This window comes from Camelus dromedarius, chromosome 8 (genome assembly GCF_036321535.1).
Source record: "Camelus dromedarius isolate mCamDro1 chromosome 8, mCamDro1.pat, whole genome shotgun sequence".
Lineage (NCBI taxonomy): Eukaryota > Metazoa > Chordata > Mammalia > Artiodactyla > Camelidae > Camelus > Camelus dromedarius.
This window is the reverse complement of record NC_087443.1, coordinates 15,255,455-15,268,037: the sequence shown is the minus strand read 5'-3', so window position 1 is coordinate 15,268,037 and position 12,583 is coordinate 15,255,455. Positions and strand designations below refer to the sequence as shown.

The 12,583-nt window shown below is 40.1% G+C and overlaps 1 non-coding gene across 1 annotated transcript; it reads right to left on the bottom strand.

Moving 5' to 3' along the window:
• Positions 1-12,012: 12,012 nt before the first annotated feature.
• LOC135321916 (small nucleolar RNA SNORA71) lies at positions 12,013-12,111 on the bottom strand. The gene has a single exon (XR_010382090.1). It is a non-coding gene; the product is annotated as a small nucleolar RNA SNORA71 (small nucleolar RNA).
• Between the last annotated feature and the right edge of the window lie 472 nt (positions 12,112-12,583).

Below are 12,583 nucleotides of genomic sequence, written 5' to 3'. Positions count from 1 at the left end.
CCCGATCCAAACTGTTCTCAAACAAAAGGACCTCGTTCACTCTTTGTCCTCCCTTAACCTGACCAGCCTTCTATTTTTACCTCTTAGCCCTGATATGACTTTGGCTCTTAATTTGAATTTCCTTCACCTTGTACATGTTCTAACTTAACTTGGAGATGTCGATGTTTGGTTCACTAGTCACAGTCCAATTCTTACCAACCTGTGTCCCCATAAGATTCACCTCAAATTTCCATTAACTCATACATCAAATTGCTTCTAAGCATATGACACTTTGGACATGATTAGAAGGCCAAGTGAAAAATATTTAGCGACATTACATGACAGGGCCACTTGGACAAAACTAACTTGTGGATGTGACTGCACGCAATGGGAAATCACGAACTTTTTCTCACCCTGTAGTGGCACTGGGCCAGAGTCAGCTTAGAAGCTACTCTCTGGCATGGTTCTGGAAATCTTTTCAGACTTCCAGGTATCCAGAGTTTTTATACTAAAATATACATTAACATTGGGAATAATTAATGATTTTTCATGGATTAAAACCTATATCAGCCCCTAAATCTTGTTTAAGAACACTACCCTTTTAAAGGCTATAAATCTCATTCATTACTAACATTTTGTTCATGAAATAGTTTGTCATATATGGGAATATAGGTAAAAGAAAGAGCATAACAGCAATAAGAATGGAAAAAACAAGGGAGCTGATATAAAGTCATTGTTCATGTAAGTGAATATTGTCCTTTCAGAAAATAACCTTTTTTTTTTTAAATTTAAAAATATATTTCTGAAGTTCCCACTGTATGCTCTGAACTGGGCTGGGGGTGATGGAGAACATAGGGCACTGACAGAACATAGATCCTACTTTAAAGGGGATTAGTCTTGTAGAAAGAGGCATTGTAATAAAATTAAGAAAGAATAGAAACCTACACTTAAATGTAGTGCATGTCAGATATTTTATGTACTTTAGCTCTTTTTTTTTTAACATTTTTTATTGATTATAATCATTTTACAATGTTGTGTCAAATTCCAGTGTAGAGCACAATTTTTCAGTTATACATGAACATATATATATTCATTGTCACATAGCTCTTATCTTCACAACAATCTTGCACAGAAGACATTATCTTTCCCAATTTATCTATATGGAAATGTGATTCAGGAAGGTGAGGTAACTTGCTTGGGGTCACTTAGCTAGGAAGTTGCCAAAGCAGGATTCACAGTCAGATATTACTAACTTTAGAGAACCAAGTCATTTCCACTAGGAGAAATATGTAATCAGCATCTAGCATCTCCTGTTTCTAGTGTATCACTTCCCATCAAGATGAAGGAGGATGCTGAATACTAGATGCTTGTACTCAGCTTGAAAGGTTCAGAGAGACATTTCAAGATTTTTGCCAAATTCCCCATGCCACTACTTACTGCTTCAGATCTTGAACTTGATAAGTCACCCGGCTGAGAAGCTCGGATCCTGTAACAGAAAAGATAACTGTTGGATTCAGAAATATTAGTATTGCCTGACAAAAACAGAGCCCATAAATTCATGGTAAATGAGTGAATAAGGTCTGAGAAGTATGAAAATTTATCGAGTTTTCCTGGAGAGTTAATAGATTGGCCCTGAGTTACCAGTATCACCTGATTCTCCTAGGCAAACCCTCTTAGACCCCTACATGTGAGAGAGGGGCCTGGATGAGGATACTATGTGTGATTGTCAATGTCTTTCATCTGTGCTAAGTGACTGGCCCGTTTAGGGGCTCAGTCCAGTGCAGGCCTGATGACAGCTGTGCTCTAGGCAGCTTAGCCAAAGACCTGCAGGTGGGCATAACAACATGAAGTTTTTTTATAATGACTGTAGTTTCTGTTTACTAAGTGCTACTAAGTAGTGGACACAGCTGGAATTCAAACAAGTATTTATCTGCTTTCACAGCATCATTTTGCCTCTTGAGTATATATGGATCAGTCTTGTCATTCTTTCAAGGAACAAATTCTTTTTCTTCTATACAATCTATTCCAGAGCATGGAAAGCCACCCAACTCATTTTTAACTCTCAAAACCATGTAGCACAGCCTGGAGAGACAGGCTACCCCATCAAGCTGTATGATCTTAGCCTTAGTTCCTTATCTGTGAAATATAGATAATGCTATATCTGTAACTGTTGAAAGAATTACACAAGAAAATATAGTGTTTGGAACATGGTACAAGCTTATCACAACTACCATTATTATTATTGATAATAAAACCTAACAAAGATATGATAAAAAGAAAAAAATCTTTTACAATTCTAAATAATTTAATAACCAATGGAACTAAATAATATTTGAAAAAATAATCTACCAGTTTGGTCTAATATTAGAAAATTTACTGTTGTATCATATTGAGATTAAATAAGAAAAACCATATGATCATTACATTTGGAAAAGCATAAAAAGTATTACAATCATTTCTAACGAGAAAAGTCTTTTTGTTCCCTATGAATACAAGAATAATTCCTTACCACATTAAGGAATATTATACACAGACAGCTCATATCATAATTATTGTGAAAATACCAGTGGAGACATTTCCATTAACATTAGGAACAAAACAAAGCTGTCTACCATCCTCCTTATAGTTATTATTTTATGTTTTGTTTACAGCAGAAAACAAAGATAGGAAGTGTGATGACTAGAAAAAAGAAAAGAAAATTATCATTGTCTGTAGATGGTATCATATAACTAGAAAAACTCTAGAGAACCAGCTAAAAAATATTAGAAGTGAGTTCAGCAAGATGAATGAATATAAATATCAGTGGATTTCAAACATACCCACCACAATCAGGAAATATAATGAGGGAAAAAATCTCTTTCACAATAGTAACAGAAATATAAAGAACCTAGAAATATAAGCTTAATTAAAAAATGTTTCAGACTTCTGTGAAAAACACAAGACTATACCGAGAAACTTATAATAAGGCTTAAATAAATAGGAAGCCATATAGTGTATCTGTGTGGACTATTATAAATATATAAATTTCACCACCATTAATTTCCAGATCTAATGCAATCCAATACACTCTCAGTGGGATTTTTCTTTGGGAGTTTTGCTCGAAGAATAAATATATAAGAATAGCAAAAGAAAATTTGGAAAGGAAAGCTAATGAGGACAGGTGAGGGTGAACTCATTTTACCAGTTAGAAGATACATTGCAAAGCGACTGTAAAGAGTGGTATTTGCACAAGAATGGATCAATATAAGAGACTAGCCCTCAAAAAAGAAAGCACCTTGTAATGTACAATGGCCTGAGATACTGTAAAGGCAATGTTACAAAACAAAGGAAGGGATGGATTACACAATAAATGGAATATAGAAAACATTAGCCTAGGTCCTAAGCTTACCCCATATGTCACACACACTAATCAATTCCAGTGACGTCTGTATAAAACAATGTACGTAGCAAATAAAACAACACAAATATTAGAAACAAATAAAATTGACACTCAGGAGAAGGGTTTTTTTCAGATTGGGAGTAGGAACCTTTGAGCAAAGGACAAGATCAATAGAATTGGTGACATAAAGTTTTAAACACTGTATATCAAAGCTCTCATTCCTTAAATTAAAATGAAAATATCACAGGAAACAGTAAAATGAAAAAGTTGGGGAAACGTTTGCCACTGATGATAGGCAAAAGAGGTAACAGTTTTCTTCTAGAGTTTTAATAAATTTGTAAGAAAAATACTAACACTTCTAAAGAAAAATATATAAAAAGGCATAAGTCATTTATGGAGGAATTATCAATGGCCAATAAAGATGGAGGAAAGTTCAAATTCCTGATAATCTCACAAATCTCAGCATCACTTTAACCCTATTTAATTGTCCACGCAGGGTGAGAGAGGGTCAGGCGGTGGCTACTGTCAGATAACTGGGGGGAGTGTCCAGTCACTATCTTCCTGGGGTGGTATTTCGTGGTATGTTTCAGGAGATTAAAAACCTCTGGTCTTTTGGCCAGGGATTCTTCTAGAAAGGTTTCATAAGAAATGAAAAAGAGATGCAACAATGCTTTTTCACAGAGATGGTCTTTACATTCTATTTATAATATCAAAAACTGGAAAGAAGTTAAATGAAAAATTGTATTGGAATGGTAGATTATGGTACATTGATGATTCTGAAAAAAATCTTATTTTAAAGAAATGTAATGATGTGTAAATGTTCACTATATAATTTTTCAGTTTAAGTATATAATTCAGAAATGCATCCTTGAGAACGTACCTCGAGAATTTAAGGCATGGTATTTCAGTTGGAATCATTATTTGCATTTTTAATACTTTTTTTTTTAAATAAGATGCAATGTCTCCATAATAAAAAAAGAAAAAAGAAAAAGAAAACTAGTGTAAGTGTGTCTATGTGTATTTAAGGTGCAATATGTGTAAGTCAGTATGCTTTTCAAGAAACCGATCAAACATTGGCTCCCCTCGCCCGGCCCCGCGCCGCCTTCCGCGCTGCTGCCCACTTCCGGCTCTGGTGGCCGCTGCCTGAGTGGAGGAGCGCGGAGCCCCAGAGTGGGGGGTTGGGGGTGTCGGGCGCGTGCTCGCGCCTCCCAACCTCCAGCCGCGGGGGCGCGCTCGGCCGGGCCCCAGAGGCGGCTCGGGGCCGAGGGGAGGGTCCGCTCCGACTGCGGGGGCGGCGCGCCGGGGGCCCGCGTCCACGGTGCCCCCGGGTCCGAGCTGCTGCCTGGGCCGCGGCCCCCGGAGCCGTGTACCGCAGCGGCGCCCGCCCCTCCGGCTCTGCGCACCGGCCTGAGGAGAGCGGCGGGGCGGCCCGCGCACCGGCCGCAGCCCCGGCTCGTCCTCAGGCCCGGCTCGCAGCACCTCTCCGCCGTCCTCCGGCTCTTCCTCGTCGCGGACGCCGGGTCGCCGGCCCCGCCGAGGGGTCGTCGCGTCTCCCCGCCCCGCGGGGCCGACAAGTCTTCCCGCCGGGCTCGGCCGGTTTCCAAGGCAGCGGCCGGGGAGATTCCCGCGCCGACTTAGCCCGGGACGCCGCGGGGACCGTCCAGGCGACAGTGGCAGCCGGGTAATCCCACCCCTCGACCAGGACTCCCTCCATAGTCCAGCGCCCTCCTCTGGGGTTCCCGCTTTCAGAAACGCCTGCAGCCCCGGTGCCCCGAGGCCTCCAGGCCAGGGTCTCCAAACCGAAGGCCCTCCACTCCCGCGGGTCCCATAGCGACTCTGTAACCTGGAGGCCCCTGGTCTCCGCCGGGAGTTCGGTTCGCACAGTGACGGACTCAGAATGCGCCTGGCGCGGGTCGGGAGGCAGTGCTGGATTTCCTGGGAATAGACTAAGTCTCTCACTCTGGATGAGGTGTGGGAAAGTTTGCTAAATAAACAAAAACCCTTTTGGGTGAATCAGCTTTGAAAATATTCTTCACACTGCAATGCTCCTAGAGCAACCCCAAATTAATCACCAATATTGGATCACTCTTGAACTAGTGCCATTTCTTCAGTATGTTGGAGGTAATAATGCCTATTCTAAGGATTACTGTGAGAACTAGGAATAGAAATAGGAACAATTCTTAGCACACTAAAAATCTCTGGGATGATGATGGTGATGAAAATCTGTGTCTAAATCTGCACTGGTGCAGAAAAATCAAGAGTGAATCCAATACTCCATCGACAGACGAAAGTTCACACGCAGGGAATTGCAGGAACCCAGAAAGCTGGAGCTGGCGTGTGCCCTAGAGACCAGCCTCTCGCATTTTATTGTGGAAGAACCTGAGACACGTAGATGTTAAATGATTTGCCAGAGAAGTAGGCCTGAAGCCTCAGAACATTACTGAAAAAAAGACTTGTGTGCCTGGAGGCCAGAGGTGCTGGTGAATTAGAGAGCCCTTCACTTTTCCTAAGCTATTTAAATAATATGTCAGCAAAGGTCTGCTTACGAGTCAGACACAGTGTGCTCCAGGAGTCTCTTCTCTTCTCCTGAAATCAGTCATTAGCCTAATCGTTCCTAGCACTCATTGTTCTAGAAGCTGAAATCAGAATAACCAAAACTCGCATCTTGGGGTACAAATACTGTCTGGATCAAAGTGATGTTTTTCTCCTTTTTAGCATTACATCTCTGTGTTAGGCCATTTCCTACTATGTTTCTGTAAGGTACTGTGTGCTGCAGTTGGTGAGGGGCTAACAGAGACACTGGTGGTGTACTAGGACTTGCAGAAAGAAAAGCAATGTGAATACTATCACCTTTTCTTTTGCCATTTCTGACAACGGAGAAAATTCATTTCAGTCAATATTAATTCAGGCTCTGTGTAACTCCTGGGCTTGGCTATGGCTCTGTTTCTTCACTATAGTGCTGCAGTCAAGCGTAGGAAGCAGGTAATAGGTGTGAGTCCATCACACACATCCATTCTGCCTTTCTCTGCCTTATGTCCCCTTCCAGAGGGATTCTGCTTCTCCTCTCAGTGCCTCTTTACTCCAATAAGCTAAAAATAGATGAGTCCGCATTCTTTGAACTTAAACTTCTTCAACTCTAAATATGGGATATTAATATCTTTATTAATGGTTTGCTGGGATAATTTAATTAATCTAAATAGTAAAAGCTATTGAACAAAAATTATATATGTATATATATATATATACACACACACACACACACATATATATATATAATAAGTACTGTTTACCTTCCTGTCCTTCTTCCCTGACTCCTTCCTCCCTCCCTTTATTTTCTCCATTATTCCCCCTCCTTCCTCCCTCTCTCACCCTTTCTTTCCTCCACCTTCATGCTGTCCAGACACATTGATCCTACACCCCAGCATCCTACAATGATCATGGACCACACACGCCACAGTCTCTACTCTTTTGCGACTACCTCTTCCATTTTGTGAACTAGAAGAGAAGCATCCATTTAGAATTTTGGACCAAGATCCTTCCAACTCTAAAACCCCACAATTCTTTTCATGGCACCAAACCATCCAGCGTTTGTGGTAGAAGTACTTCTAGGGACAGATAAATATGTTTGCTTTGGGACTTGGGTTTTTAAAAGCTTCTGATAAAAATCACTCATTCCCTTTTTTAAAGAGAGAATTAGAGAGCTGCCTAGGTTGGGGAAAACACACATTTTCCCCTGATGACTTTTCAGTGTTCTGAAGTCAAGAAACTAATATTGATATATATTTCTTCATTTTCTAAAGAGAAATATGAATGTTTCATGTGCTTTTTTTACCTATAGTGGGTTTGGGGTTGAAACAATTATCTAAAAAGACAAATGTCTTGAGGACTAACCCGGAAGTTTGGTGTCAGTGAATTGTATTTATACCTGGCTTTCCATTATTTCAAATTCCCATTAAAGTACACAATATTGTGCTGTGGGGTTTAGCTTTCACTCTTCTCTTCCTCCTAAGTTTTGGAGACCTAGAGATACAAAATGAAATGAACCAAAAGGGGAGAATTTCCTAGAAATATTTTTGAATTAGAAAATTACTTAGCTGGGTTAATACTGTGTTTCTTTGCACCCATTTCAGGGAAAGAATGTAGATTCAAATGTATCATCATAGCGAAAGAAGTATCACAAGCGTGAGAACTGTAAGAGGGGCAGGAAGAGAGGGAGGAGAGCACAGAGACAGAGAAACAGATGAATAAAAATAGATTCTCTCCTAAAGTCACAGGCATAAAAATCTTGAGTCATCAATCCAAGCTCCATTTCAGGAAGATTTTTAAACTCACAGTAACTGTTAAGTACCTGTCCTCACACTGGGTGGCTGCCTAGTTTACTGTCAGAATGAAAGCTTGGGTTTAGGGTTTGGGTTGGGCTATTGCTATTTAAATGGTACACCCAATACAGAGGAAGGAAAAGACAATAAGCAAAAAGTCCTGGATCATAGAGAGGAGAAAGCGGGGAGGGGGCTGCTGAGGACAACCCACCCAGAGCTAGGTTTCCTGGGGGCTCCCTGGTTACTTAACCTACCCAACTCCCAGAATGAGCTACAGAAGCCCTTTCTGAGGGAAGTCGGTTGGTCTCAGGTTCTTGCCCAAGCATCCATATGATCAAAATCACCATCCAGATGAATGTACAAGCAGAACATGATATAGACATACAATGGAATATCATTCATTGTCAAAAAGGAAGGAAATTCTGACACATGCTATAACAATGATGAACCTTGAGGACATTACGCTGTGGGAAACAAGGACAAATACTGTGAGATTCCACTTACATGAGGTGCCTAGAATAGTCAAATTGGTAGAGAAGGAAAGTAGAATGGTGGTTGCCAGTGGCTGACAGGAGGAAGCAATGGGGAGTTAATGTTTGGTGGGTACAGAGGGAAGATGAAACAGTTCTGGAGGTGGATGTTGGTAATGGTTGCAGAACAACATGAACTGTACCCTTAAAAGTCATAAAAATAGTAAATTTTATGTTATGTGTGTTTTACCAAAATAACAACAACAATAAAAAAAATGAATAAATGAATTACTATGCAGGCCAGAAAGAGCAGCAATGGAGAAAGTTGCTTCATAGGAAATGAGCTGCCTCTAGATGAAGTAACACAGGGGGATGGAGAGAAGGGGAGTAATTTTTACCATAGAAGTTTCCTGCTGTCTCAGACATGATGTTAATGTTACCTTATTCAGCAAAAACTCTGTAGAGCAAATCTCATCAGGAAACCAAGGCTCAGAGGTTACTAGCTTGCTTATTCTTACAGTGGGGGGGGGGGGGGTGGGTCACATAAGGAATTTGAGGCCAAGTCTGTCTGTGACAAAGCCCATATTCTTTCCTACACTGGGCTTTCTTTAAAGAGCTAGTTTTCAATGAGTTTGAAATACTGAAGATAAGTCCATACATAGGAATATTTAAGAAAATGCAAGCACTGCACAGTTGTGAGAAGAGAAAGCAGGAAGAAATGGTCTCTAGCAAAGCTAGAATGATGGAGAACCCGTGGCAGGATAAGAAAGTTCTCATTAACTTCCAAAGGTTATTTTGGCTTTCTTACCTCCTTTGACTTCTGAATTTGAAAGCTCAATAGTAGATATGCCTACTTTATCCCTAAACTGGAAAAGGTGCAACAGGAGACTGAGCCAGCCTTTTCTGGATATTCTAATGATAATAGAGAGTTTGGCATTAGTTTTGATTTTTAAGAGAAAAGAGGGCCAATCCAAATCAAAGACAGCACAGCTCAAAATTGAATTAAAACCTTGGGGGTCAGGGCATCATCTTAATAATATCAGCTATCTTTCTGATTTTCTTCACAAAATGAGCAAAATGTTCTGTGGTAGAAAGAACACTGGTACAGGAATCATAGAAGGAGGCTCAATCTGTCATTAGCTGCTTTCAGTAATGTCACTTTGAACTCCTCTCTTAACCTCTGTGAGTGTCAGTTTTCTAACATATATAGGAATAATAATGCCTAACTTACAAGGTTATTGAAGGGTTGAATCACATTATTCCTAACACAGCTGGATATTCATTAGACTGCCTGGCATAGTTTGATTTAATATGCAATGGTTGTTTATTCTCTATGAAAAAAAAGATGCTTTATTTTTCAAGTAACTGGTCTCCTATGTGAGAACAAGGGTAGGCAAGTTCAGGCCTATCTAAATCTCAAAGTTACTAGTAAGGAAGGGAAATGTTTCATAAAAAATATTAAAACTTTCCATGCTTTGATGCAAAAGGTAACTGGAATCATATTAAGATTAAATGGAACCATATGATCCAGCAATCCCACTCCAGGGTATATATTCAGAGAGAACTCTAATTCAAAAGGATACATGCACCCCAATATTCATAGCAGCACTGTATACAAGAGCCAAGACATGGAAGCAACATAAATGTCCAAAAACAGATGGCTGGATAAAGAAGTTGTGGTATATTTATACAATGAAATACTATTCAGCCATAAAAAGAATTAAATAATTCCATTTGCAGCAGCATGGATGGACCTAGAGATCATCATTTTAAGTGAAGTAAGCCAGAAAGAGAAAAATACCATATGATATCACTCATATGTGGAATCTTAAAAAAAAAAAAGAAAGAAAGAAGAAAACACACTATGAACTCATCTACAAAACAGAAATAGACTTGCAGACAAGTAAACAACCTTGTGGTTACCAGGGAAAGGGGGTGGGAAGGGATAAATTTGGGAGTTTGAGATTTACAAATGTTAGCCACTTTATATAAAAATAGATTAAAAATTTTTTCTTCTGTATAGCACAGGGAATTATGTCCAATATCTTGTAATAATCTTTAATGAAAAAATATGAAAACACATATATGTATGTATATGCATGACTGGGACATTGTGCTGTTCACCAGAAATTGACACATTTTAACTGGTTGGACTTCAATTAAAAAAAAAATGGAGATCCAATGAACAAAAAATAACATGGTGCCCTGCTGTCATATCACACTTTAGGCTGGCTATTAAAAACAGAAAAACAAAGATACAAAAGAAAACACAACAAAACAAACAAGCAGAGAACTCCCTATCTTAAATCTGTAGGAAAACTGATTGGTATTAGCTAATCACATTTATTGAAAGAAATATTTTATAGAGCTTTTTTTTTTTTTTTTTACTAGAATTCTGCATGTATAACAAAAATAGTTCATTTAACTGAAGCCAACGGGTAGCTGGGCAGATTCAGAACACATCTGCTGAAAGAGAGATTAACAGTTAAAATATAAAGCCACCATTTTTAAGCTACAATTATTGGCTTCAATGGGGTGAAAATTATCTGAGAAACTAGCCTTTTCAGTCTCTCATCAGCTGCTTTTCAGTAAATGAGTGTTTTAAAAAGCTAGTTTTGAACTCCTGGTCAGAGCTGGTCCATTGGTGTCACTTGGAGTGAGGTGGAGAATGAAAAAGTTGAGGCATTTTTCTTCTGATAAAATGTTCTGTATCCATATTCCAAATTTGTACATAACCATTAAGATCAGTGGAATTGCAAGTTTCATCCAATACTGACAGGCCATCTCCCAGATTACTAATTATTCATCCTCCTTCATGGACTGGGAATTATAGTTAGGTAGGAAAATCATATCAAGCCTACAGAGACATGAGAGAATGGATATCTAGTTTCATAAATGCATAGATGTTTGCATACTTACAATTGTGGAAATCATTAGCTGTTTATTGGAAATATGTTTTGCCTTCATTGCTACAGAGTATTGTAACTTCGAGGCAAAACCAGCTTGCCAGCATTCTTAAGAAAGAAAAAGTTTCTTATGAAAGTTTATGACACAGTGGACCTCTTTTTTTGGGGGGTGGGGGCAGCTTCAAGATTTATTGAAGCAGGTGAGAGGACAAGGTGCACACACACAAACTCCAACACAAACTCTCGGTTCTAAAAAGTTACACAGCAGTAGGCAGCGTGACATGGAGGCCACTGGATGACCTGGTCCAGATGGAAGAAAATCAGTTTTCTGGGTCTGCAGCACTCTGTGGCATCTGCTAGGGAGAGGCAAAGCTAAGTGAAGGTCTCCAGCTCTGAACCCCAAGTCCCTAGAATCGCAGGACTTTCCATCTGCCCCCTTTACAGAGGGGCTAAGTCCTTCCATTCTGTGCTGAGCCAACCGAAGATAGATCTAGCTATGGTCATACGGCAACATCGCTCTTCCCTCTGCTACACAGTGTCTGTGATCAGCCCCAAAATAACCATGAGGAGGCCCCTCCAGGGGATCTGGGATCCAGGTCACCATCCTGAGGGGAGCCACTGCTTTCCCTTCTTCCAACCAAGTCCAGGTCCCAGGCAGCACCCTGAGGGTGATGAGGAGGTCACAAAGCAGGAGCTCATGACAAGGATTTGCTCTCCAGCGTTACCTTATCTTTCTTCAAGCTGACATCCGTGAGAATGCCCCCACTTAGTCAGGGATGAGCTGCAGGTGTTTTTCACATCAAACTTGGCTCAAGAAGGAATCTCAATCCTCCTCAACCTGACACAGACACAGCCTGGCTCTGATAACAGGAAGGCAAGCTCCAAGTCTCCTCACTGCCTCTCACTCAGCAGGGCCCGGGGCCTGAGAGCCAAAAGCACTGGCTGGAGAGAAGTCAGAGTGTGTGAAAGTGCCAGCATTTGAAAGGGACAGGTGTGGACCCTCCAAACATGGGAAACTGCTTTCCACAATTCCTCTCCCCGCATCATCAACAACTGGACCTCTTGTGTTAAAAAGTGCTTTAACATTCTTAAAAGACAAAATAGCAGAATAATTTATTTTTTCTCCTTCATCAAGGAACATGTAGCATTGGTGCCAGTTATAGAGGGTGAATACAGAGGTGGCAAATGTACTTCTCCATGTATGATGGTGAAATTGTGATTCATTTGTTTATTGATAACATCACTTAAGATCAACTGGAAATTTGGTGACAGCACTGGCTTTACTTTTTTATGAAAATATCTTAGTCCCTTTCAGTTTTGACTTTCTTATTTCTTAGGGAGTCATAGGGAGAGAAGAAAGCAAGCAAGAGATCAAACTCTTGGCATGTTTTTTCTGATGTCAAATTTTAATATGTCAAAATGTTCCTAATAAAATCAGCTCCTCTCTTTCCCCCTCACTCCTGACTGCTTCATGCACAGAGGTTGATGGTAACAGGTCAGGATCTGAGTTGACTGTGACATCTTAATTTG